Source organism: Lucilia cuprina, chromosome 4 (genome assembly GCF_022045245.1).
Source record: "Lucilia cuprina isolate Lc7/37 chromosome 4, ASM2204524v1, whole genome shotgun sequence".
NCBI classification, from domain to species: Eukaryota; Metazoa; Arthropoda; class Insecta; order Diptera; family Calliphoridae; genus Lucilia; species Lucilia cuprina.
The window spans coordinates 43,364,633-43,391,752 of NC_060952.1; the positions used below are offsets into that span (position 1 = coordinate 43,364,633).

General features: G+C 28.4%; 1 protein-coding gene across 4 annotated transcripts in view; it reads right to left on the reverse strand.

Moving 5' to 3' along the window:
- LOC111679873 (serine-rich adhesin for platelets) overlaps window positions 1-27,120 on the reverse strand; it is a 78,029-nt gene that overhangs the window by 48,520 nt on the left and 2,389 nt on the right. The window lies entirely within an intron of this gene.

Sequence of the window (27,120 nt, forward strand, 5' to 3'; positions counted from 1 at the left end):
CCAAATGATAAAACTAAAATGAACAACTGAATAATAGAAGAAACAATAGCAACTCTAACCACTGACTGAAATAAATCCAAGTAAATAACTCTTCATTTGCAGATAAATTCATATAATGAAATAAATTGTACTTCCATATAAAAAGTCTGAATATTCGTATTGTTTACTAAATAGTATTGAGTTTTGTTTTATATAAATTTTTAATTTTATTTTTTTGCGTTTTTATTATTTCTTGCATTATCATGTATGATGGTGTTTATTTAATTGTACTTTATTTCTTTTTTATTGATACCACATTTTAAACATTTAACATTTCTGTTTATGTCCAACCTTTAATTGAAATAGCACTATTCTAGAAATGTAGATTAGAATATTTTTGCATCTTGTGCTGTAATGATTGTTAAGCTACATTTCTGCAAAATTCTACATTTTTCAGGAACAATTACTTAGTGCCGGTTTACACAGGGCAACTTGATTTTACCTGTGAAAAGAAATATCAATCATCCCTATCGCGATAGAGAGTCTTTTGCGTTATATTCTTCTTTTCCTCTTTTTCGTAATTATACCTTACACCACTTTAGTGGGGAGGGTATATTGGGTTTGTGCTGATGTTTGTAACATGGAAAAATATTCGTCCTATACCCACCTTAAAGTATACCAATCGGCTTAGAATCATTTTCTGAGTTGATTAAGCTATGTCCGTCCGTCTGGCTGGCTGGCTGTCCATGTAAACCTTGTGCGCAAGGTACAGGTTCACGCTTTTTTTGGCCCAAGGATGAAGCCTATTAAAAATGGTTAAAATCGGTCCATTATTTCGACTAGACCCCATACAACCGTACCCCCCAAATAGGGCCTTTTGGCTTATCATTTATTTAAATGATCTATTATGTTAACAAAAGTCGACAAAACTTAGTTTTATAGAACTTTAAATGACACTACCGATTTTTGTAATGATCAGGCTTCATTTGAGCCTATCCCCCATACAAACTCCCCTTCAGAAAATGACTTAGAGGTCAAAATTCACTTACAAACACTAATAACACTTTTTTTTATTTTTTTAAATAATCCATATTTTTAACATACATACTGACAGGTGTAGGGTATCATATGGTCGGCTACGCCCGACTATTCATTCATACTTGCTTTTCTTAATTTTTTATGAAAAATTTTTGGTTTTGAGAGGACGAAATTCCTCTTTCTCACCCATAGTGAGCGTATGTATGTACAACTTATGTTATTGAAAAATTATAAACACTTTGGTGACAATTTAAAACCAGCGTGTATATTTCATGTTATACCTACCACCAAAAAAGATGGAGAGTATATTGATTTTGTCATTCCGTTACACGTCGGAATATTGATCATAGGCTCACAAAAGTATATATATTCTGGTTTTGATTAAATTTTATGACGAAATAGTCATGTCTGTCCGTCCGTCAGTCTGTTGTTGAAAACTCGATAAAGTCCATACGGGAAAAATTTTATATGTTTGTGGTATTGAAAATGGGCTATATCGGTTCCCATTTTCGTATAGCCCCCATACAAGTGACCCCCCGAATAAAAGCTTAAACAGTCATAATATGTGTAGACTCTACACTGTAGAGTGATGAAATTCCACATAAATAAGTCTTATATAAGCTCAATTCTGTCTATCAAATTTTATGAGGATCGGTTCATAATTGGTCCCCAAAAAATGACTTTAACGCCCATTACTGGCTTAAAAATGCCAGTTTAGCGCTGTCATTCGATATAAATAAGTTCCTTACAAGCAAAGATTTATCTACAGAAATTTATGATGATCGGTCTATAATTATTATATATAAGATTCGGCTTAGTCGAATTTAGCATTGTTACATGTTTTTTTCTGTGTACTTACATAATATATTATTTGTAAGTCATTACTAGACTTCTAATTAATGATAGATCAAGAAAGCATATCACTAAATATAATCCTAATGTTAATAGTTGATCCTAAAATTTTACATAAATGACATAAATTACTTGCAAGTATACTTGATGAATTGCGAAGGTCTCATGTAACCTGTAAGATTATTTTTTCGAATTTTGTATATATTTTCTACAACAACAACTTTGAATTCAAAAACTATTTATTTATTTAATATATCTTATTGTTACTTTATTTAAATCTAAGATCGTATTAGGTTGAAAAAAAGCTTTAACTTTAACTTTTAACTCTCCCAGAGGTACGATTTACATAGATACCAAGCAACTCGGATGTAGTCGGCAACGAAAGGCCAAATTAGCATTAAACTGAAGCTAGATAATCGGACGAAAGCAAAACAATTCAACGATAGTTGAATTAATAATATGGGAGAATGAAACGGTGGGTAGAGCAAGATCAGAAATCTCCACAAAATGAGCAAGTCTGAGGTTATTAGGATAGTACATATTCTGAGTAGACACACAATATAACTCTGGAGCACTCTCTTTGCCATAATCAGGCATTCGTCGAAGTTAGATCCAAGTATTGTGAGAATAATATTATTACGGAAATAGCATTCCTCACGAAAGTTTATTGGAAAATTGTTAAAAATTACATCCAGGAAACTGAGTTTCTAAAAAGAAACGCGCAACAGGCCCGAAAGTGGGCTAGGTGTTTTTTTTCGAATTTGAACCTCATACAAACCTAACCTACTTTATTAAACCTCTATTTAGTAAACTAGATTGCACAACTCAGACATTCATGATTGATTTGTTGCATTGAAAACTGATGAAGTTCATTATTAAGTCACGAAGACACATTGAACCTGTGTGAATATGTTTGTCATAAATACACATAAATTTGTAGTATGTACGTTTGTCCGTCTGTCTATCTGCTTAAGAGTACAAGTATGTTGTATGCCTGTCTTTCTGTCATGTCTATCTATGTTTTGGAATGTCTTTGAGCAAAAATCCCATAATTAATTATTTCAGTTTATTTTTGGAATAAAATATGAAACATTTTCCGTTGTTGTTTTTATTTATTTAGTTATTTAGTCCAATGAAATCATACCAGAAAAAAATCATACAAAAATAGAAAACATATTTTTTTAATTTGGTTTGACGATGGTATACGCTGTTCATGTGAACGAAAAAAATATTAAACAATTAATTAATAAAACTAAACTAAAAAGAAAAAACTAAACTATTTCCTTAACTAAAAATAAGTTGAAATGTTGATGGTGTTGTATTCACAATCAGCCGTTGGTGTTGCTGCTTAAGCCTATAATATTGTTGTAGCCATAAAATTTATATTTAACAAAATTAAAAATAATGATAATAATTAAATATTAGTGCTCTGTATTTGCAAGTGTAATGAATAATTTTCTTAAGAATCTATTTTGAACATGATTTTTTTCTTTCACAAAGAAGCAACAGTTTTGGACAAAATATTATATGGCTGGTAAACAGGCTTAATGAGGCTAACCGCTTATTTTATTAAAAACCTTAAAAAATTAAGTACCAATTAAACACGCTTAACAGTACATGTATATATCTATACTTAATACTTATAAAAACAAAACTAAATTTACTTAATTATTTTAGGTGTAATTGGCAAGCAGCGAAAAGCAAATAATTTTTTCTTCAATTTCCGCCTTTATATATATTTTATTTTATCTAAAACTTTGCAAATTCTTTGTATTACGTCAGTTATAGAATTTGGCAAAAAAAAAATAGAGAACAAATCACAAAAAGATCTTTAAACAATAAACTTTTTGCAGATATAGATTTCTTTTTAATCTTTGAAACCCTATTGGATGTTTAGTTAATTAATTTATTTTTATGTAAATTCAAATGAAAAAGAAAAAGAAATATTTTATTGTTGAGACCAGAGTAAAACTTGTTAGATTCGCATTTAGTTTTTATGAGTTTTTTAAAGTGTTGTGATGAGTTCAAATTCTTTTATATTCCTTAAAAAGTGCCTATAAAAATTGCATAAAGATTTTGGCGATAATCAATAGAGTCTATAATTTATAAAGTTTTATATTTATTGTCAAGGTCAACAGTAATATGTAAACAAAGTTTTAATTACTCTAAATGTAATTAACTTTTTTATTTCTTGTTAATGCATTAACGATATTTCAAACAAATAATGAGAAATTAAAACTCTGATAACTCCAAGGGTTGATGTTGCTTTCAACCTAATTTCTGTTCTGTATAACTAGGGATTAAGCTACGAATACACGGTTGTCAGATCTTCCAACATAGACAGATATGGCAATGCACTGACAATGACAAATTGTTAGCAACAGAGATATTGCCACGGTAGACGATTGTATGGAAACCTTATAATTTCATTGCCAGGCAATAAATTTATCTGCCAACAAATAATGTCAGTTCACACTGTTGTAGATCGTTATATGGCATTTTAGGTGCATATTCCCAGCAAAAATAAAAGTAAAAAAGTACTTCCAAAAGAATAACATTTATCACCACTTCAAAAGTAGCACTAAGTGAATTTATTTACCTTCTGTGGAAGTGATGTTTATTTACTTCCAAAGAAGCGAAAAGAATGCAATTTTGTTTGAAATTGAAAGTACATTTTTTTTGAACTAAAATTTTGTAGTTGATTGATAAATGCGTGTAATTTATTTATTTATGTTAATATTATTTCCGTGCAGGAAATGAAGCGATAATTGGCATAATGCCACTAGTACTATTACTAGAACAACAGACATTAGTACAAATTGGGTTAGAGTTTATATGGATATAAATATTGCATGCAAATTTAGGTCCAGTTGCAAGCAAATCCCTATGTAAGTACGTCTATTAAATATAAAAACTGCATATAGTTTAATATTTGTTTTATCGTACAGCACATGTTTTTATAACGAAATGGTGATATGTAACTGAATGGAAATTTTGGACACAATAAAATCTGATAGAACCAGAATTTCTTCAAACTTTAATATTGAATTGTTAGGTATATGTATTGACAACATTTTTTATAGCATTTTTTATCTTTAGAAATAAAACCGTATAAAAAAAATTGTAGTGAAGTAATTTTCACTTGGAATTGTACAGGAGGATTGCAAAAACCACCAATTATGGCGACTTTTTATGAATATTAGAATTAGTACCAAACCGGTTCTAAAGAACCTAATTGGTTCCAAGTGTACTAGTATCAGTCTAGAACTAATGGTACTAGTAATTCTTCAAACACACTTTACAGTTGGGAACTGGTACTGGTGATTTTGATACTAGTTAAATACTAGTTTGGTACTAGTTCCATTTCCTGCAGGGTTAAGTCAAATTAATTATATTCAATAATACTACAATTTTACTTTCTAATAACTTCCAAAAAAAGAATATAAAAATTACTTCTTGAAAATAACAATGCACGGTTGTTAGACATTTTCTGACAACCGTCGACTTCGTTCGACTCAAAAGCTTAAGCCGGCATAAGCGTTTGACCGCTGATATAAGATAGAATCGCTCAGGTTTTTCAGAAAAAGAAGTTGACCTTTACTCATGTAGTTAATTATGATGTAACTAAAAAAAGAATATTGGAGGGAGGATAGAGGAAATAATGTCTGAGAAAATTATATTTAAATTAAGCTTACATCGCATCTGGGAGTCTATTTCAAGGCTAAGGATCGACTTTTCCCTTTAATGTAATGGATGTGTTCTTTGATTGTATAATTGATTAAACAGTAAAACACATTTTAACGATTCTCCAGAGAATCAATGATATTGATGCTCTACTATCTTCGATAATTACATTTACCCTCTGCTAAACGCGATAAAGTAGTTCATTATATAATTAGAAGCACCAGCCTATACACAGATGTAAATAATAAGAATATCAGTAACAATGTAGTTTCTAATTCATTAACATGTATTTACATCACCCATAAACGATTAGATGTGTGTCAAATACGACTCTTTTCGCACTTCTCCAATCATAGATTGTTATTAGGTCTCATTCTAATTACTTCAAGCTCCAAAAGGCCAATAGCATAATTGGAAATTTGACAGAAAAGTTGCTTTAGAAATATGTATTTAAAAAAAATGGGTACCCTGGAATTAATCCCGAAGTTGATGAGATATCATATATAATAACTCGTCAAAGCGTTCTCTGAAATAGTCCCATATAAATTGTGGGAAATACCGACATCAAAAACCAATTCGTCATCGACTAAGAGGCCTTAACAATATTGAAACCATCTATTGCAGTTAGTCTAAAAATAAACATCACATAAATCATTAACTAAGCAGCCTGATTCCCACATAAAAATTGCAATCAATCTTAAACACAAATTGACTAAAAAAAATATCAAATAAATTTTATTAATGAATATTTGCTTAATTAAAACCAACCCAATGCTGTCAACATACAAAATTAATCACCCGCGAAAGAATTTAGTATTAAAAGTACTATTTTGACAATTATTTCTAAATCTACACACACATGCTAGACATTGACCAAAATTCACACAATAATTTTTCATTAAAACTATATTTAAAATCAACATCAAAAAATAAGCTTAATTTTGCATGTGATTTTAATTGAAATAATTAAATTTTTGTTATAAATTAAAACACACATAATAAAACATAAATTATTAAAAAACAAACGTAAAGAAATCAAACAAAAAATCGAATGTCTCCAAATTTTTTTAGGAATTTCGCACCATCATTAATCATGTCAATAATTTATAACAAAATTCAATAAAAAATTATAATAAATTTTAATGATCAATAAGTCGAAAAATAATAAATGAATTAAACTTTTTTGGCTGGTAATTATTAAAAAAATAAACTAAAACTGGATTTACAAATACAAATTTTAACAAAAAATCTAAAAAATTACAAAATTAAAATCTATTATAAAGATTTGCATATTGTTATTTATTTTAGCAGAAACGATAGACATCTGAAAAAAACTTGTGATTAGAAATACTTTTTTTTTTTTAAATTGTATTGTTATTTTAACTTCTTTTCATTTATGTTAAAACCAATTTATAGAAATGAGTTAATAAGTATGGGAACACCCTTTATTATATACATATACACTGAAAACTAATCGATCTTATAGTCGTTAGATAATACAATTGTATTAAAACACGATCGTTTGCGTCAAAACATTCATTTGTTTGTCTAGATTCTAAATAGATTGTAGCTAAAGGTGAAATATATATATAAAAATGTAGAAAAAAAGTAGAAACACCAGATATTTTATTATAGATTTATAAGAGTGGTCTATTGATAAAAGACCAAAATGTTAGTAATGCCCCTTGATCTATGTTTTCTGTGAACAGCTAGATATCATATATTACGTATAGAAGTTCAACAAATTGATACCTAAAATTCTTGCCCAAAGGTCGTAGATTGGAGAATATTAGGCAATTAAAAAGATAGCCCTTACAACTAACATAGTCAAGGGATTAGATGGTATTTATCGGTCCTTTGCAAATAGTTTAAATAATCTGTCTTTGATATTTACTGAATGTACATAACCCCTTGGACCGGACAGTATATGGCTAAAATCGGAATCTTGGAAAAAGACCTGGACTATAATTCAAGGGTCAAACTGAAATCCTTATCCAATATTTAGACCAGTTCCAAATTAAACTTAACGATCGTCACTGGATTAACCATTTGCTAAGGAATACGATCAGTTATTAATAAAAGAGTAATAGGTGGAATTTTAAGGACTTTAATCGATTAAGGATTTAGACAAGTCTATTACGCAGTTTTAAATATTTCTTAGGGTAAACTGTTTATTATAACAATGTATATTGATTTTGGACGCCATGTAGAATAGAGTGTTAGACTAACTCTAATTTACACTTCAATAATACATATGTTGGACTTCTTTGAACCAGGGGCTGGTTACAGAAAATGACTTCAATATAATTGACTTTTGGATATCTAGACCTGTTCGATTGCTTACTGGAAACTACAATCGTCAGAAATCGTGAGACATTGATCACCTAGGCCACTGTCGGGCCTGTTGTGGTAAAACCATTCGCTGAAAGTATTAACGTTCGATATTGAGAAACAATTCCTAAGAATTTTCCAATCAGTTTTCGTTAGGGATATCATATACGGAAATCACTAACATGATTTTTTTATTTTTCGATGAGAGTCTAACAATGGCAAATGTCACAGAATGTCACGTTTTACTTTTCTCTAAGTCCACACGTAAAATTTTTTTGTAGCTCTGCCCTTAATCCCATGTGAAATATACAGTGGATACTTCGGAATGATATAATTATTTTACACCTTACAGTTTGTTAATGGTAGATATAAAAGATTTATCATCTCAATATTATTTTTTTTTTGAAAACATTCCCTTAATGTAATTCCAATGTCATCTTTATGTTTACATGTCAATTCGTTATGTTTGATAAAACGGAAACACACACAAAAGCTTGACGCATGTGATGATCTTGAGCAGAAGTTATTGTTGTTATTATTAATGTCTGTGGAATATGTTGTTAAAAGTGTTGACATGATAGACGTCAAAAAACCGCCAACAGTCAAAGTTTTCAAATCTAGAAAAAGCAAAAACAAGTGTTACCAAAAATAGACAACTAATTATGACGACAACGAAATGCCAAACTGACTGGTACACCGGCTTACAACCAATAAAACAGAATGACAAACATAAAGACAGACGGATCGACTATCAAGCCAAATCGTACGCATTCAATCAGCAAAAGATACAAAATGTTTGATCAAGCCTAAAAATGTGAAGTATTAGTTGGGTTGTTAACAGGTGACAAAGCAAAAAAAAAATGGTAAAACATAAAATCAGTTAAATCGACGATGTCCAAGCTTAGGTGCGAATATTGACAAGTTAAATTAAACATTATTTCCATAAATAAAACGACTAAAGGAAGTAAGCGATAAGAAACTTTGTTTAAATATTAATTTTCGAAAATAAATGATAATGGTTTTTGAATAGTTGTAGTTTTAGAATGTATTAATTAGCATCAACATATCGGTGACAGGACATTAAAAAATTAAATTTAGCTGCATTCAAATTAACACTTTTCAAATACAGCCCATCTCTGCCACAGATCATGACGTTATATTTGTAGAAAAACATTTTGATAAAAAAAAATTGTAAAAAAACTAAAAACAGCGGAAAAGTAGTTTAACGAAACCTGTAAATGTAATGAAAACAAAGACTTTTTTTTGCTGGAGTGTTGGAGTTGTATGAGTTAATTCGATTTTGCCAAGCCTCAACAACGAAAATAAGCACATTAGAAGGGGAGCAACCGCTTGTGAATGCGTTTGAGTTAAAGCAAAAAAAAAAGTTAAATACTGAAACAACTTTATACTTGCGACTCAAGATCAATAATGACAAGACGTTAAACACAAATACAATGTTGGCAAAACGGCATGACGGCAAAATAGTCAAACAAACAAGTTTTAGCACAATATCATATGAAAACGAATTTATTTGTCATAGAAAAAAAAGAGTTTTTTAATTGTGTTTTTTCTTTAGCATTAACTAAAGTAAACGGGATTAGTGCGATATCGATCTGGTATGTCGATGTACTTCTGACACTAATCACTTGCACTAATTTGAATGCAACGAGTATTAAATTTTAAAGCAATTATATATGAAACGCGTTAGGAATGTGTTCTTAACATAGTTTAAAGATAATTTTAAAGATCAGCTTTTAAGGAAAATTAATAATAAAATATTTTCCTTTGTCAAAAATACCAACGACTTCGATCATAATCACAGAAAATGCTAACCAATGTTCCACTCTGAATTTGTTTTAATAAAAGTTACCTAACGATCCTATCTTCATAAAGTTTCTGATATGAATTTTAACACTAAAAGTTAAAATTTTTGTGTCTAGGAAAATTTTAAAATAAATCTATATCAATAGTAAATAAAGAAAAGGATATATAAAAACTATCTATTAGATTATATAATTATATATTCATTCGAGAGAGATATTATTAAGGCAATGCCCTTCAGGTAATAAACTTAAATCAACTTGTAATAATGCTCTAAGGGAATATTCTCCCAGAGGTAAAGTTTACATCACACCAGGCTACTCGGGAGTAGTAACTTTAAAGGAAAAGAGCTCGAGGTAATTAAACTGTTGGAAGCAAAACGAGGGCAGAATTAAAACAAGTATGAATTTATAGTCGGACATTGCCGACCATATGATACCCTACACCAGTCAGTATGTTAAAATTGTGGATTTTTTTTACACAAAGCATGTAATTTGTTTTTTAATTTTTTACTTATTGTTGACAAAAAAGAGATTTTCTACAAAAGGGCTCATAGGGGAGAAGTGGTATATATGGTCCTATCCTTATAAATTTTGGTAAATGAATTTACGTCTACTTTAAAGTCATTTATGTAGATTTTGATCGTTTTATTAGTAATTATAAGTTAATTTTGACCTTCAAGTCATTTTCTGAAGGGGAGTTTGTATGGGGGCTAGGGTCAAATGACGCCCGATCTCTATAAAAATTAGTATTGTCATTTATTGTTCTATAAAACTAATTTTTGTTGATTTTTGTTGACGGACGGGCGGACGGACAGACGGACATAGACTCAGAAAGTGATTCTGAGCCGATTGGTATACTTTAAGGTGGGTCTAGGACCAATATTTTTGGGTGTTACAAACTTCAGCACAAACGCATAATACCCCACTATAGTGGTGTAGGTATAAATATGGGTGAGAGAAATCCATAAGGCCTCTTGAAATAATGAACCGATGGGTAGAAGCACAAAGATTATATGGGGTCTGTAAGTCTGAGGTTAGTATGATGGTACATATACGCAGAGAAAAAACATGGTTGTGGTAACCATGTTCTAAGAGCAACATATTATGGTTAAAATTATGATTGTAGTCTAAAGATATTATGGTTATTGTAACAATTTTAAAATATCATATTATGATTAAAATCAGCTAAAATATTTTATCATAATATTCTTTGTTATACATGACTATATTATTATCCACTGTGATCAAAATATCGTTAAAAAATATGCATATATCGAAATTAAATTTATTTTGTTTACTGAATCTGTATAATTACAGCTTCTAAAAAAATAAAAATCTACAATACACGACACGATTTACAATTTATTTATTCTATTCAAAGTGAAATACTTATACATATAATGATACAAACCAAATGAGAATTATCATTTGTCGCTTAAAACAACACACACATACAAAATAATATGTAACATAATATGTTTTCATCGTTGCCATTACATAGTTATTAAAAAAAATATTTTTCAGTGAATCATACTCAAATTTATAATTGTCATTAACATGAAAATGATTACGGTAACAACAATATTGTTTAAACAAAATTAAAATAATAATTATATGTTTTTGATAACAATATTTTGTTACAATGAACATAGTTTAGTTATAGTAACCATGTCGAATTATGGTTTTTCTCTGCGTGTATGCTGAGTCAATACACAGGATTAGTTGAACTAGTTATATAAAGTTGAACTAGTGAATTCTGACGAATGTAGAGCGTGTAGTGAGGGTAGTAAAACCCTGGATCACTTTCTTCCTCACTGTCAGGTTTTCTCCGAAATTATATTTAAATATTTTGGTAGTGATATTACTTAAACATTTTAAACGTTATTACAAATTTTTATGATTTTTCATGTCATTACTTTAAATATATTCGTATTATCATCCTCATTAGAAAGCGTAAAATGTATTTGGGATATAGTCGTAAAAGGAAATCTCTTAAGACGACAGTTTCATAAATCTAGTTTTAAACTTTTACAAATTTTGTTAAGCAAATTTTAAAATTTTGGACAATAAAGGGAAGAGAATAAAATAGTTAAGATATCTCTGTCGATATTTCTCACATATTAGCTTAGCTGTACCTGCAATTTGAATTATGGGGATTTCGGAGAAAATAATGTTTTGTTTACATTTTTGAAAAGCAGGTTTTATTGTTTACAATTATGCATTTTATATAAAACCCTTCCAGATTATACAATTGAAGATAATATGAAACATATATCTTATGTTTCAGTAAAATCGAATAATGTTAACCCATAAACAATGGAGTTCAAACTCAAGATATGCAATATTGGCAAAGTTTTTTGAACCATAATGAAATATTATTTTGTTTTCAACCAATTTAAATAAAACTTAATAAAAATATGTGTATAACGAAGACTCATACGTTTAATTAGTTGACCTGTGTTATTAGAGTAATTTGGTTATTATAACACAGTCCGACACTCAAAATTAAACACGAACCGGATGATATACATCTAAATCTACATACTTAACGTCAAATTTGATGTCAAGCAAATAAAAAGAGTTATTTTGTGTTATTTTTAGTTTATTCTGTCAAAAGATGTATACAAAATCTTTATTATTTTTTTTTTTTTTTTTTTTTTTTGAAAAAATAATATTGAAAATTTTAATAGATTTTTAAGGCTTAGAATTTTAAAAGACATTTTTGACAGATTTTCATCCTTACGGTATAAAACAAAAATAATGCAAAATATACTTTTTAAAACTTTGAAGTCCTTTTAAAAGGACACAAGATCACGAAATGAAAAACTAAAAACGCAATTTTTTTCCTTATATTTATAGCATCAGACGTATATCATCAGGTTCTTTTCTAACGAAGTTTTTTCTCTTTTTGTCGGACGGTGTAATTGAACAATGTTTTGAAAATATACTTTATTAAAGTAGATCGGTATTGGCCGATTTACCATTTTTTGCTTATTTCCATTTTTATAATAAAAATATTAAAATAGAGCTGTAAGCCACCAAATACTTATGTTGGACAACACTATGGATTGAATTAGCCCACTTATATATAGACTTGGAACTACTGTGTAAACAGTGCTCACATATTGACTACCGCAAACTCTACACTTCTTCATTTCACGCTCATTTTGTAGATAAAATGAATGTGACACTGAAATTGAACCATTTTCACACACATAAAAAAGTACAAACGCATTTCATTTTTGGACAGACGACTTGAGACAGTCAGTCAATGGTAATGTAAATTGTTTATTGTTGGTCTGTCTGCCAGTCTTCCGTTTCTTTTTCTTTACCATCATAATTTTGGCCATATTTTACCGTTGTTTCTTTCAAAGCATTTCTTACAAATCTGTAACACACAGTGTGTGCAAAACATATTGTTAATTTTAAAAATGTTGAACCAATTTTAAGTTGAGTTTTAAAATTTTGTGTCCAAAATTAGTTCAAATATTTGGCCTTTAATTTATGTCGTTTGTGGTCTCTGGCTTGTTTAACCAATTTTATTTTTGTTTGTAAATTTTGTATTTTATTTCAGTCTGTGTCTGAGTTTTATTTAATTTTTGTTTTTTTTTTTTTAAATTTTCAATAAAAGTTTAATGCACTTTTAAATTGTTTGTGCTGTTTTGTATTTGTGTGAGAGTGTGTTTAAAATGAAATAAATGATTGTATTTTTATTGCGTTAATTTGTTAACGAGGTTTTTAAATTAAACAAATAATTTATGAAATTTACTGTTGAGGACTGCAGATACAAAAAGTTTGTTTAAATGTTGCTATTTTGTAAAACTCGTTTCAGTTTAAACAATCACTTAAATTTAACAATAATAATAACAACAACTGAAGCTACTAAAACCAAACAACTACATACATACAACTAAACTAAATAAATAAAAAAATAATTTGTTTCAGTTTGTCTGTCCTTCTAATGAGATTTCACTGAATTTAATTTTCGAAAATACCAAATAGTTTTGATATCAGATCTAGGTATTTTTTTAATTTTTAGATAAATTAAAAGATTTGACACCTTCCTGTTATGTGTTTTTTATAAGTATATTTAGGTACATACGATTTTTTTTAAATTTTAAATCATAATTTCAAATGGCATTTAATTTAATTGAATACCATCCATTTCAAATGGAGGTTAAGTTACTTGCAATCTTTTAAGGAATTTATTATGTTGAGAAAATTATGATTAATATTAGGGGGTTAATTTAATACATAATTTCGAAGAGTTCAGTACCGGGAATTAATACTTCAAAAATAAGTGCAATTTTAGTGATATATAGTAAAAATATGCTGTCAGATAACTAGAAATATATTTATATTGTAGTGCGATTATAATGAATACTTTTGTGCCCGTATAACTGGTTTTCAAAATGAAAACTCTTCGAAATATTTCTAATATATATAGTCCAGTCTATAGTTTAGTCTGTAGTCTGGTCTATAGTCTAGTTTATAGTCTACTCTATAGTCTAGTCTATAGTCTAGTCTATAGTCTAGTCTATAGTCTAGTCTATAGTCTAGTCTATAGTCTAGTCTATAGTCTAGTCTATAGTCTAGTCTATAGTCTAGTCTATAGTATAGTCTGTAGTCTAGTCTATAGTCTAGTCTATAATCTAGTCTATAATCTAGTCTATAGTCTAGTCTGCAGTCTAGTCAATAGTCTAGTCTATATATAGTTTTTTATACATTATATTTCATAGTTTAGTACATAATAAAGTGTTTTCCATAGTCTAGTTTGCTGTCTAGTTTATTATCTAGTTTATACTCAAGCCTATAATGTAGTTTAAAGTCTATTCAGTGAAAATTTGGTTTACTACTTTAAGGGCGGGTTTTTCTGATAATGATCTTCATTCAAAGTCTGCTAATTTTGTTCCGAGTTTAATCTTAAAGCAAGTTAAGCCTAGTTTAACTGAGTAGTAAGAAACCCGCCCTAAATCTATAAAATACTATGTCTATAACTTTTCAGTTATCTCGAAATCCTGATGTGATAGAGAAATTATTTACAAAAGTATGCAACAATTTCATTTTGTTCACTCTTGGTCAAAAGAAATTTTTCTTATATTACGAATTTATAATCGCATGTTGAATACAAAAAAAATGATTTATACAGTGTGTTTTAGTAAAAAAAATCCTTTAAGATAAGTAATTTAAAAAAAACTTGTCTCTAAGATATTTATTTGCAATTTCCGCTGTTATTAACATTCTTCGTACAAAAACTTGTTACATCGAATATGTACCTGTAAACCAGAATAAATGTGCGACAAATTAGCCCATGAATACTGTGTTAAGTGGTCCCGTGTTAATTCTTGGAAAATTTTTAATTAATTATAACAAAAACAAAAGAAACCAACTGACAGACAGAATTGTGTTAAACATTTGTCTCTCTGCACAATAAACAATTAAAACGTCAAATAGAAGTAAAAAAGATTAAGAAAAAAACAATAATTATTATGAGTAATATTTCTGCTCAAACCAGAACTTAGCATTCACGTAACTAAAACAATTACTATTTTATTTATAAAATATGTATTTACAATTTGTAATTGTACGAGTAAGTTTGTAAAATTGTCGTTGTAAGTATAGAAGAACGAATGACTCTACATCGCCCATGTTAGCATTTATCCATGTCTGTTGAACATCGTGTACATGTGTACGTGAATAAATCTGTACTTAATATGACCCGTCAACATTTTGGCTTAAAACTATTTGTAAAATGAGGCATGTAAGTAATTTTTCTTGGTAACAAAATATTTTGACAAGTTAAATGTACACACGAGTACATGAACTCGCTCGTATTCATACTCGTGTTTGTATAAATAAATATTTAATTGTTTATAAAATGTTATCAAACAACATGGGTCTGCCAGTTAAGGTTTCAACACATTTCTAATGATCTTTAAAAAATGTATTTGTTTAGTGTTATGTTCACACGGTAGACAGATCCTTTCAGTTTACTTTTAATTTTTATGTAAAAAAAATTATATACATCAATCTAAAATATATTTTTATTTTAACGGTTTTAAATTTCTTTTTCATTTACATATTTCCAATATGACGAAATATTCATAAATAATAAATACTAGTAGCTAACCTTGTTTTAAAGGCGTTTTACACTTCTTTTACATTTTTCTTCTGTAGGAAAGCTTTAATTGCAGACAGACACTATTTCCTTTCAGCTTGTTAAAATGTGTCAATATCACGCAATAAAATATAATAATTTTTGTTGTTTTCGCGCAAATATATTTTAAAACTTGACTTGTTTTAAAAGTCTTAGAAAGTACACAAGTTGGGTTCTATAAATGGACTTTCTGTTGATGTATATTTTGTCCGTACGAAGTGGATAAATCAAGTATCTTGTACGATTTTGTAAATAAAAATTAAAATCTTCTATATAAAGTAAGATTGAAGTTATTACTAGAGCACTTCTGAGTTATGCAGATGATAGATAGTTGTCATTGAAAAGTATATAGAAACTACAAGTCATTACAAATTTTTATATACACATAAAAATACCAATTCTATGTATACATGTAAAACCCCAAACCCCTTATTTTTAAACATTTAAACGTTAATAGTAATTTTATATACACCATTTTGTTATAATCAGTTTTATGTCCTTTAAAAAAGGACTTCTAAGCTTAAAAGACTCACAAATTAGAATAAATATTTGAAATTGTTTTTTTATGTATTGTTTGAAGCTGATATTGATATCAAATGAAAGCTGTGCTTTCTATATTTTTGTAGGCGCGATAGGGCATAAAAGGGAAAAGTAAGAAAGCTGAAACTTTGCATAAATACATATTTTATAAGAATCGGTCCATAACTGAACCTTCCGCCCTTCAGAATGTTACTGTTACGCTTATAAATACAGCACTGATCTGCGACATAATCAATATTTACGAGAATCTCAAATTTTTAATTAAATTTTATGGGAATCATTTCATATTTTCTATTTTCAATACTAGTTTAGTATTAATATTTGTTTGAGCGCTATCGTACTCTCAACAGTCATACGTATAGGCATAATTAGATCATCTGAGAATCTTAAAAGGTTCCATAGTATTGTGCTAATATATGTTGATGATAAAGTATAGTTGTGTGTCTCAAAAAGACCAACATAAACATAAAACTTTTTAACTTTAAACTACACTCCATGTATTTAAATACTTATTTTTTTTTACTATTTTATAAAAAATAGTAAACTTACGAAATATCTAAGAAGATTTACAAGCCAAAGCTAATATAGTAAAGATGTCTGACCAATATGTTTACTCACAAGAAAACAAGTTAACTTTTTACGCTTCTTGAATAAAATTTCATGAAACTGCCAAAGGTTAAAACAAACGAAAAACTGCATAATTATTATATTGATTGTATATGTTACAGACATGGAAAGATACTTAAGTAACAAGTAAGAGTGTTATATTCAGCTATGCCGAATCTTATGTACCCACCTCGTTTGACTCGAATGAAACTTACTTACGACAAATTTCATATATATACTTTTATTTTTAGGCCAGTTACAAGTGTTAAAAGAATTTTATATAGTGGGGTAAGGTCAATTATGGGTCGAACCTCATAAATTTTGGTAGACAGAATTTGTTTCGTATTAAATTTATTTTTGTCGAAATTCATCGCTACACTCGTATTTTTAAGCCATTAATGAGCGTTGCAGTCATTTTCTGAAGGGGACCTTATATGGGGGGAAGGTTCAATCATGGACCGATCCTTAAAAATTTTGCGTAGTGGTTTTGGATCATAAGAAACTTACTTATGTCGAATTTCATCGCTTTATTCGTATTTTTTATACCATTTTCAATACCAAACAAACATTACCTATAAGAGATATTTATGTGAAATTTCCATTCGGACTCTACCGTGTTTTCAACAGACGGAGAGACGAACAGACATGGCTAGATCTTCTTTAAATTTAATGAGGACCCAGAATATACCCAGCTAGCATTTGGAAGATTGTTGGATGATTAATCAGTAAACTGAGTCATTTTTGACTCTTTTTGATAAGCTAAAAGTGATTAATAAGTTGAGTGCTTAAAAATGACTCGAAAACTGAATATTTGAAAAACAATAGCAAAATGTATTGCAATCATAAATTGATCATCCTGGTGTTTAAAATATGATGGAAGATCTAAAATTGTTCCTTATGTAATTGTTTTTGTTTGTAATGAAATAGCTAAACTTACACTTAAAAATTACTCAAAATGACTATAATATGATTCGGAAATAACGCAAAACGACCAGTTATTTGGCTTATTAATGACTTAAAAAAGATTAAAAAATGATCAGTAGTGGGGCTCATAAATGACTCATTTAGAAGAGACGCTGGTAGGGTACCATTTTCTCCCGATGGATGTATCATTAATGATCAGAAAATGAGCGCATATATGACCATTTTAATCGTGCAGAAGACTCATAAATGACTCGAATGTGATCAAAAATTTCAAAAAATGCTAGCTGGGTACATATATACTTTTTGACAAAATCAATATACCCCCATCCTTTTAATGGTCGGTATAAAAATGAAATAATACAAAGAAATACTAAATATTTAAAAAATTTTGCCACACAGAAATTTCAAAATTTGTTTTAATGAAAAAAATAACTATTGGATTTATAAGCAAATCTTGAAATGAAAATAGGTATTTTAAGAATTTTTATATATTTTAAATACTTTCCAAACGAAGAGACTATCTTAAAGTAAACAATTTGAAATACAGGTTTGGATAAATGACCACTATTATTTAACTTGAATTCTAGTTTCTCTCGTTCGAGAGGAAATGGAATATTCTAAGAAAAAGTTGTAAGTTTTGTCTAGCATCTACATACTTACATACATATATACTTATGTATTGTATTTACAAGTCCATAAATGACTAGTAGAGTCAATAAATTGTGAATGTTTTTTGTTGATTTTACTACTTTTCTTAAGCTGCAAATAGATACTTACTACAGTAATTGCATATGAAGTTAATAGCAAAAAAAGCGAGAGAGAGAGACACAATATAAAATAAGTAATATTTACTAAGTGGTAAAACTAAATACAAATTTGTTATTTTATTTATAACTATTTTTTTTTTTTTACTTAATATCTATTAACATTTGAAACAAGTTTAATAAAATACGTTAAGAAAATAAATATTGTATGAAAATAAAAAACAACAACAACACGTCAAACCAAACCACAAACAAAACATGTTGTAACAATTACAACGTGTTTGAGCCAAAAAGAGTAAGAGTAAACTTTAGTAGTTAAAAATACATTAATACATAGTAACTTTATACATAACATATTTATAAGTGGTACGTAAATATTGTAACCATATTTCTTTAAACTATTTACTCAGTGTAAAGCAGTTACAGTCATTTGTACCAACAAAGTTATCTAGAATAATTAAAACTTTGTAAAGATATAGTATTATCGGAAATGTCTATTAAAACCGATTAGGAAACCATATATCGATATTATAACAAAGGTTAAAATTTTTTGTATCTGGCTGAAAACATGTTTCTTGCAATTGCAAATACCATTTGATTTCGAAAAATTCGTGCTTTCAAAATTATCGTCAATAAGAATTTCGCCGATATATTTGACTATAGATGTAATATTAAACAAGTAAGAAATTACAGTCGGACGAGGCCGACCATATAATACCCTACACCTGTTACAAAAATAACATGTGATTTAGTTTTTATAATAAAGCATTTAATTTGAATTGTACCTTGCCTTATATAAACTTAAACCATTTATTGTTGTAAAAAATTATGGACATTTGAGTCAAATTTTGAAGGGGGCTTTTTATAGCGGCTAGGGTCCAATGAGGTCCTATAATTATAAAGTTCATGAGGGTTATCAAGGCTAGTATAGAACATGGTTTTGCAGCTTTTCGGGATATGAGTATATTAAACATAATTATGAACTTAAAAGCCCTATTCGGCGGGTTCAGTTGTATGGGGGCTAGGTGAAATAATGGACCGACCTTAACCATTTTTAATAGGCTTCGTCTACGGCATCATAGAAAATCATGTGCCAAATTTCATTTAATTATCTTTAAAATTGCGACCTGTAGTTTGATTACAAGGTTTACAAGCCCTATTCGGGGGTTTAGTTGTATGGTGGCTATGTGAAATAATAGACCGATCTTAACCATTTTTAATCAATGGGCATCGTCACTGGGATAATAGAAGTTCATGTACCTGCGTTACAAACATCAGCACAAACCCAATATACCCTCCCCATATGTAGGATATAAAAAGAATCGAATTTGACTGGAACTGCGATAACGTTGAATGATTAATTGAGAAATGCTAACAGTATAACTTTGGCCTATTATTGAGGGTCGCACCAATCGAGATGAAGTAATGAAAAAGTACCCCGTCTAATTGTAATTTATAGTTAGATTAAGAAATAGAAGGCAAATATAACAAATACATATCATATCATATTTCCGCAAAAAGTCCTCACTACCGAGAAGTTTATTTCTTCAATAAAAAGTAGTCCTGCTAATAAAAATGGTGTAGGTGCTGGTTTGAAAACTTTCGTTGCTGCCGAGGATACTTGACTACTTAAGATTAAAAACAAGTTAATGAAGACAGTGCGAAATGTTAGCAGCATAACTTTGACCTATTATTAACAGATTGGTGCAATCGAGATCCAGTAATGAAAAAGTACTCCGACTGATATGTCAATTATAGATAGACTTCGAAAATAAAGTTAACTTTCATCACCTACTTATCATACTTCCGCACCAAGTCCTCACTACCGAGGAGATAATTACTTCGATAAAGAATTTCCCGCTAATAAAGAAGGTGAAGGTACTAGTGCTGTTGCTGCCGATGTACTTTGAAGGAGCATTCTCTATTCACTACTAAAGATAATGGTAAAGAACAAGGTAATGAAGAAAGTGCTAAAGATATTCAAGAGGACGATAATAACATAAGCTATTCAAGATGACAACTCAGCGAATATCAGAGACAAGAAGTTGCAGAAGTCTTACAACATATAAGTTTTATATCCACAAATAAATGCCAAAAATAATTCACAGCCCAGTAAAACATTTACATAACCACTTACTTTTTAATAAATAATACTTACAGTCTGCATTTCTTTTAAATGACCTTATAATAGCTTATATATAAGAAGATATGTAAGTACTTTATTTTAAGTTTTACTGTTTTATTTTCACATTTTATTGGATTTATAAGTACTTATTTAGCTAGTTATTTGTAAACGTTGCTAACTTCTTGTAAACCAAATTATTTGTCACCCTTTTTCTTATTTAATATAATATTCAAAAAGATCTTTGTTTTATTGTACGAAGTATGAGCAAACATGCAGCTAGTCACTAGATTTTAGTCGTATCTAATGAATTTTGTGGTTTACAGTTTGTACACGAGCCAGAAAACAACAAGAAAATCTCTAAACATAAAGAATTAATAATAAATACTATAAATGAATAAATAAATTGTTGAAAATCAAAATACAATAATTATTTGTTACAAACTTGACTAAAATGCCAATAGAAAACAAAAACAATTTACTATTGATTTTTTATTTCGTACTTTAAAAAAAAAAAAAACTTAATTGTCTACACAAGACTCGTCGTAAATATGTAGAAAATGTAAAAAAAACTACAAAAACTGCATACTACAACTGTTGTTGGTACGTTTACTACTGCGCGCCGGCGAACGTATACTACCGCCAGCCCCTACTTGCTGTTTGTGAGTGTAAAATTTTAATTTTACAACAAAACCAAAAACAAACAAAAAAACAACCAAGAATTGCAACATGTGATTGTTTTTTGATTACTATTCAAACAATTAAGATACACAGTGGTTTTAAATGATTTTATATCCACAATGTTTTTTTTTTTTTGTTTTTGCAATAATTCAAGGACAACTAAAATTTATTAGTAAAAATCTTTCTAATTACAAAAATAACTAAAATAAATAAGACATACTGGTGCAACAATAAACAAAAATAACTCGACCAACCTCTACAAATTGAGACACAATTCTAATTTGAAGGTTAACGGAATAAAATCGATATTTTAAACCATTTAATAATATTATAAAAAAAAAGCCATGGTCATCATTAGAGTTATTTTTATATCATCCAAAATCAATAATGGACAATATTTAATAGACTAAGGGAGTAAAAATATTCTATATGGGCCTATTAGCTCAAATTCGAATGAAGCATCTGCTCTGACTTTAAAAACTGTAATCATATTTTTTCTACTACGGAAGTCATTAAAAAATATGTTAGAATATATGATCCATTAATTTGTCATCTTTAATACAGCTTTCTAAAATTGGCTTGTCTAACTTCAAAGTATAAAAAATCTCCTGTTGAAGTTCAAACAAGACCTTGTTTGAATCACAGCCCAAGACGATCTGTAACTATGTGAAATATATTCATTCGAGTTCCCTTCCATTAAAATGGGTTTAGTAGATTCCAACGTAAATAAGTTTCCTGTCAAAACTTAATTCTAGCATTAGTCTTCAAGATGCGTTCTCTGACTCTACCCCTTCCCTTATCTAATATGAAATAATTTACTATCATGTCGTCGATTTTCTATCATGCTGGAAAAATGCTAAACGTCAATTTCTAGAGAGATTCAAACAATTTATAGTTTTTATAGCGGTCGCTTTTCAGGAGGACTTTAAGCCTTGTCGGAGCAAATTTATTATGAAATGCGAAAGTAAATTGGTGATTTTATGTATTTTATTTAAAGAAGAATGTTTAAAATTGACACAATATAGATTTGTATAACTTTAGAATCGTCCAATCTTTAGAGAAAGGAGCAAGAGATAAAACATGTATGACTCACATATCTAAGACTTAATAACAATTTGTAAATACGAAAAGAGTCAACTTCAACTCCCAGGTAGTTTATTTTCAATTAACATGTTTTAATTTTCTTTATTTTTTATTTAAACAAATTTTTATTTGTCTTAATTATCTCATTTTTTGAAACTGTTTGAAACTAAAGTGTAAAATTTTGATTAAATTTTTAATTAATTCAAGTAACTTTTTAATTGATTGAAAAAAATTTTCTTTTCTATTATAGTTTTTTTTAATATATATATATTTTTTTAAATTTTTGTGCGAGCAATATTTATAATTCTTAAATAGTCCATAAAGTTTTAAACATATTATATTCAATTTTCTTTACAATTTATGAAACACTTTATATGTTAAATTGTGTCAATAAAGTGATAATGTTTGAAAATGCTGAACGCATTGTTAAAGGTCTAGTATTCCTTTAACGTTGTGTGTAATCGATTAATAATTTGATTGTCTTAATCACCTTCTTAATTGATTTATAAAAAATTCTCTATCAAACAGTTTAATTTATTTGATTAATAAATTAATAAAAAATCAATTTTACATTAATTAAATATTTAATTTATACAATTAATGAATTAATCAATTTTAAATCTTGTCTCAATTATTGACATTAATTGTTCTGATTAATTCGTTATTTGGAAAAAATATATATATTTTTACTTTTTTACAAATTTAGTAATTGATATCATCATTTTGGTTATAGGTGCAAAACTTGCTTGATACAATTATTTTGATAATTAAAACTCATTTTCAGTTTTTTCTGTGTAGTTTTCATATAAAATGTTTAAAATTGTTTTCTTTTTGAATTTTTCTGAATTCTGCATTAAGCTGTAAGTCCACAATAACCGGTTTCGTGTCAAGCCACATAAAACTCAGCTAAAATATTCGTGCGCCGCTTATGACGCGCACGAAGAAGCGTAGAACGCGTGGTGTGGAGCTCCAGTTTAAATGATGTCTTTTAACATTTTTCTTCATCTACATACATTTGATGCAAATATTGAGTTATTAAAAGCTTATGATGTTCTAGCTATGAGAATATAGTGCGATGTCTGCTGGACTTCTTACTCAGTTTGTTTAATACGGTACAGGAAATACTCCCATGTAGATGAAGTGTATAAAGTCAAATTTGGCTATACTCAACCGCGTACAAGGTGAATATGCTTATCGGTGACATTACGTAATCCAACTCACTGTTTCACTGTCTATCTTCAAAAATCTATCCATTTGTAGTTAAAACCGTAGATGATTCAGTGCACTAACTGGAATACTCGTTCTTGAATAGATATCTTTGCTGTGTAGAGGTACAGGTCAAGTACGGGTCATCCCCTAAGTGCTCGCCCAAAAGAAGACAATACAGTTAAGATTCAATATTGAATTCCTCTTCAAAAAAATGCGAATGTGTCATGTGACAGAGTAAATTTTGGGAAAGTACGGTATGTTCGAGGATGTATGTTACAAAAAATACGAAGAAATACATATAACACTATTGTGGTAAAGAAGTGTTGAAACTAATAGTGATCGAAATAGAGTTTCCTAAATCTAAACTACGTACACAAATTGAAATTTTAAATAACACCCTAAACTATTCATGTATTGATTCAAAAGTTGATAATGATTTGTTACTCCGATAATTATATACTATTGCTCCCTTTTTTGTTATAATTTTTAGATTAAAAATATATAATTATAAATTCCGCCCAAAATTGTTTATAAAATTATCTAAAAATTTTTTATAACTTTCATTATCGAAACAAAACAAACGTTACCACTGTAATTTAGTTTTTAATTTAAAACAAACAAATAAAAAAAACTCTTTTCCACGCAAAGACAAAACAAAATGTGTATTATTAACTTTAATTTGAGGTTTTTGTAAATGCTTGTCAATCATTTCTCAAACTTTTTATTAATTTATTTTTTTATATATTCCGAAACGAAACATCACACAATCTTAACTCGGAAGGAATTTTTAATTCACAAGACAACATACAATTTATCAATCTCAGACAATCGATTGATCGAACGAACGCACGATCATTGGAGGAAGATTGTACTATGTATGATCAAACCAATGATCCAACGTTGAATTTTTGATTAATAAAATAAAAAAAACGTCCGTCAATAGTTCGTTGTTGTTGTTGCTGTTTGTTAATGAGTTTGGGCGTTAAAATAATTTACGGTATTTTTTAGCCTTTTTCATTTTATTACAAGTATTATGATTATTGTTGTCTTATTTATTTGTATTCCACTTTGTATGCAAAGAGCTTATTATTTGGAATACGAACTATATGTACGTCTGTCTGCAGTGAGGTTGGTCTAGTCTGTTCTGCCCTGGTCAGTAGATCGATTGCTTGTTAACAAAAAAATGTAATTTAATGGCTTAATAAATATATAAATGAATAAATAAAATGTTGTACAAGTTTACTTTCATCCATGACCTTGAGGTATTATAACTGTTATATATATTTTATATTTAGGTTTATGGATTAATATTGTATCATGCACACATACATTTAAATCTTCACATTTAATACAAAAAAAATAAATAATTTAATTATTAGGAAATTAGATTAACTACTTAGTAAGTAGATTCGTGTTGGTATGTAGTTTTCTAAAAAAAAATTTATAACTTTGATTTGAATAATTTAATATATGAAAACCAATGAACTGTTGATATGTTTTTATAAATTTCAATAACAGTAAATCGTATTTTAACCTCGAGAATGTGTTCTTTTTGAAAATCAACAACAACCCCCATATTTCTAATATGTATCAATGAACTTAAAAATTTTAAAATATTGCTCACAAATAAATTCAAATTCGGGGGACTGCGCGATTTGATACATTACGATGCGAATTAATATTTTCATCCACTACATTACAGTGTTCGGTTCTGTCAGCAGTACTGCCAGATTAGCTTTCATCATTAACCACGAAATTTATGTTTTAACTTTTAGCCTTTTCTTGCCTTTTTATAGAAACGGTTTAAATTTAGAAAAAATCAAATTTAAAACTACTAGAGAAATGAACAGACAGGTGAGAACGAAATCTGCATATCCAACGCCGTTTCAGTTGCTAATTTGTTAAGTTTTAACAAATGTAGTAAATTTTTCTTCAAAAATGCTTAAAATAGATGTCATTATCTAGTCACATATGTATATAGGTTCCAAAATAAATTGACATTCTTTCAATGAAAGACGCAATAGTCGACTTATTAGCCAAGAAATATGGTTTGTGTAGAGGTTTCTAGCAATAATAACCGAACATAGGATACAAATCTGCAAATCGTCTTGAGCTTTCCTTCAATAAATACTGTCCCAAGATAGGGAAAATGGAAGAAACAGTACTATTTTGCTCAAAGAAAAACAGATGTCTTGTCGATTATTTCATATTCATCCTTTTGACTCCACTTCAAATCTGTGAACTACAATTGACAAACTCTGGCCCAATTTATAAACAGAAATCTTCCCTTTGAACCAAATCTTTCAGCAAACTTCATTCTCTTAATTCGGGATTCTCGGGCTAATTACTACAAAAATGGACAACTATGTTACAATCAAATACTACCTTAAATAGGTTACACTACACAGAAAAAAATTATCGGTAGTTTATTTTCAATTAACATGTTTTAATTTTCTTTATTTTTTATTTAAGAAAATTTGTATTTGTCTTAATTATCTCGTTTTTTGAAACTGTTTGAAACTAAAGTGTAAAATTTTGATTAAATTTTTAATTAATTCAATTAATTTTTTAATTAATTGAATAATTTTTTCTGGCCTTCTTTTTTATTTTAGATTTATTTTTAATATTTTATTTTGAATTTTTGTGCTACCAATATTTATAATTCTTAAATAGTTAATAAAATTTTAGGCATATTCTATGTAAGTTTCTTTACAATTTATGAAATACTTTATATGTTAAATTGTGTCAATAAAGTGATAATTTTTGTAAAAACTAACGCATTGTATTATATAGTATTCCTTTAACGTTGTGTGTAATCGATTAATAATTTGATTGTTTTAATCACCTTCTTAATTGATTTTTAAAAAATTCTCTATCAAACAGTTTAATTTATTTGATTAATAAATTAATAAAAAAATCAATTTTACATTAATTAAATATTTAATTTATACAATTAATGAATTAATCAATTTTAAATCTTGTCTCAATTATTGACATTAATTGTTCTGATTAATTCGTTATTTGGAAAAAAATATATTTTTTTAATTTTTTACAACTTTGGTAATTGATATCATCATTTTGAATAGGTGCAAAACTTGCTTGATACAATTATTTTGATAATTAAAACTCAATTTCAGTTTTTTCTGTGTAATATTGCATTTAAAAGAAAATATTAACATAAATAAATAAATTGCACGCATCTATCAATTAACTCCTTGTGCACAAGGTTTACATGTGCACAAGGTTTACAATTTGGCACACACGCTTCTTTTAGACGAAGCCTATTGAAAATGGTTAATATCGATCCATTATTTCGACTAGCCCCCA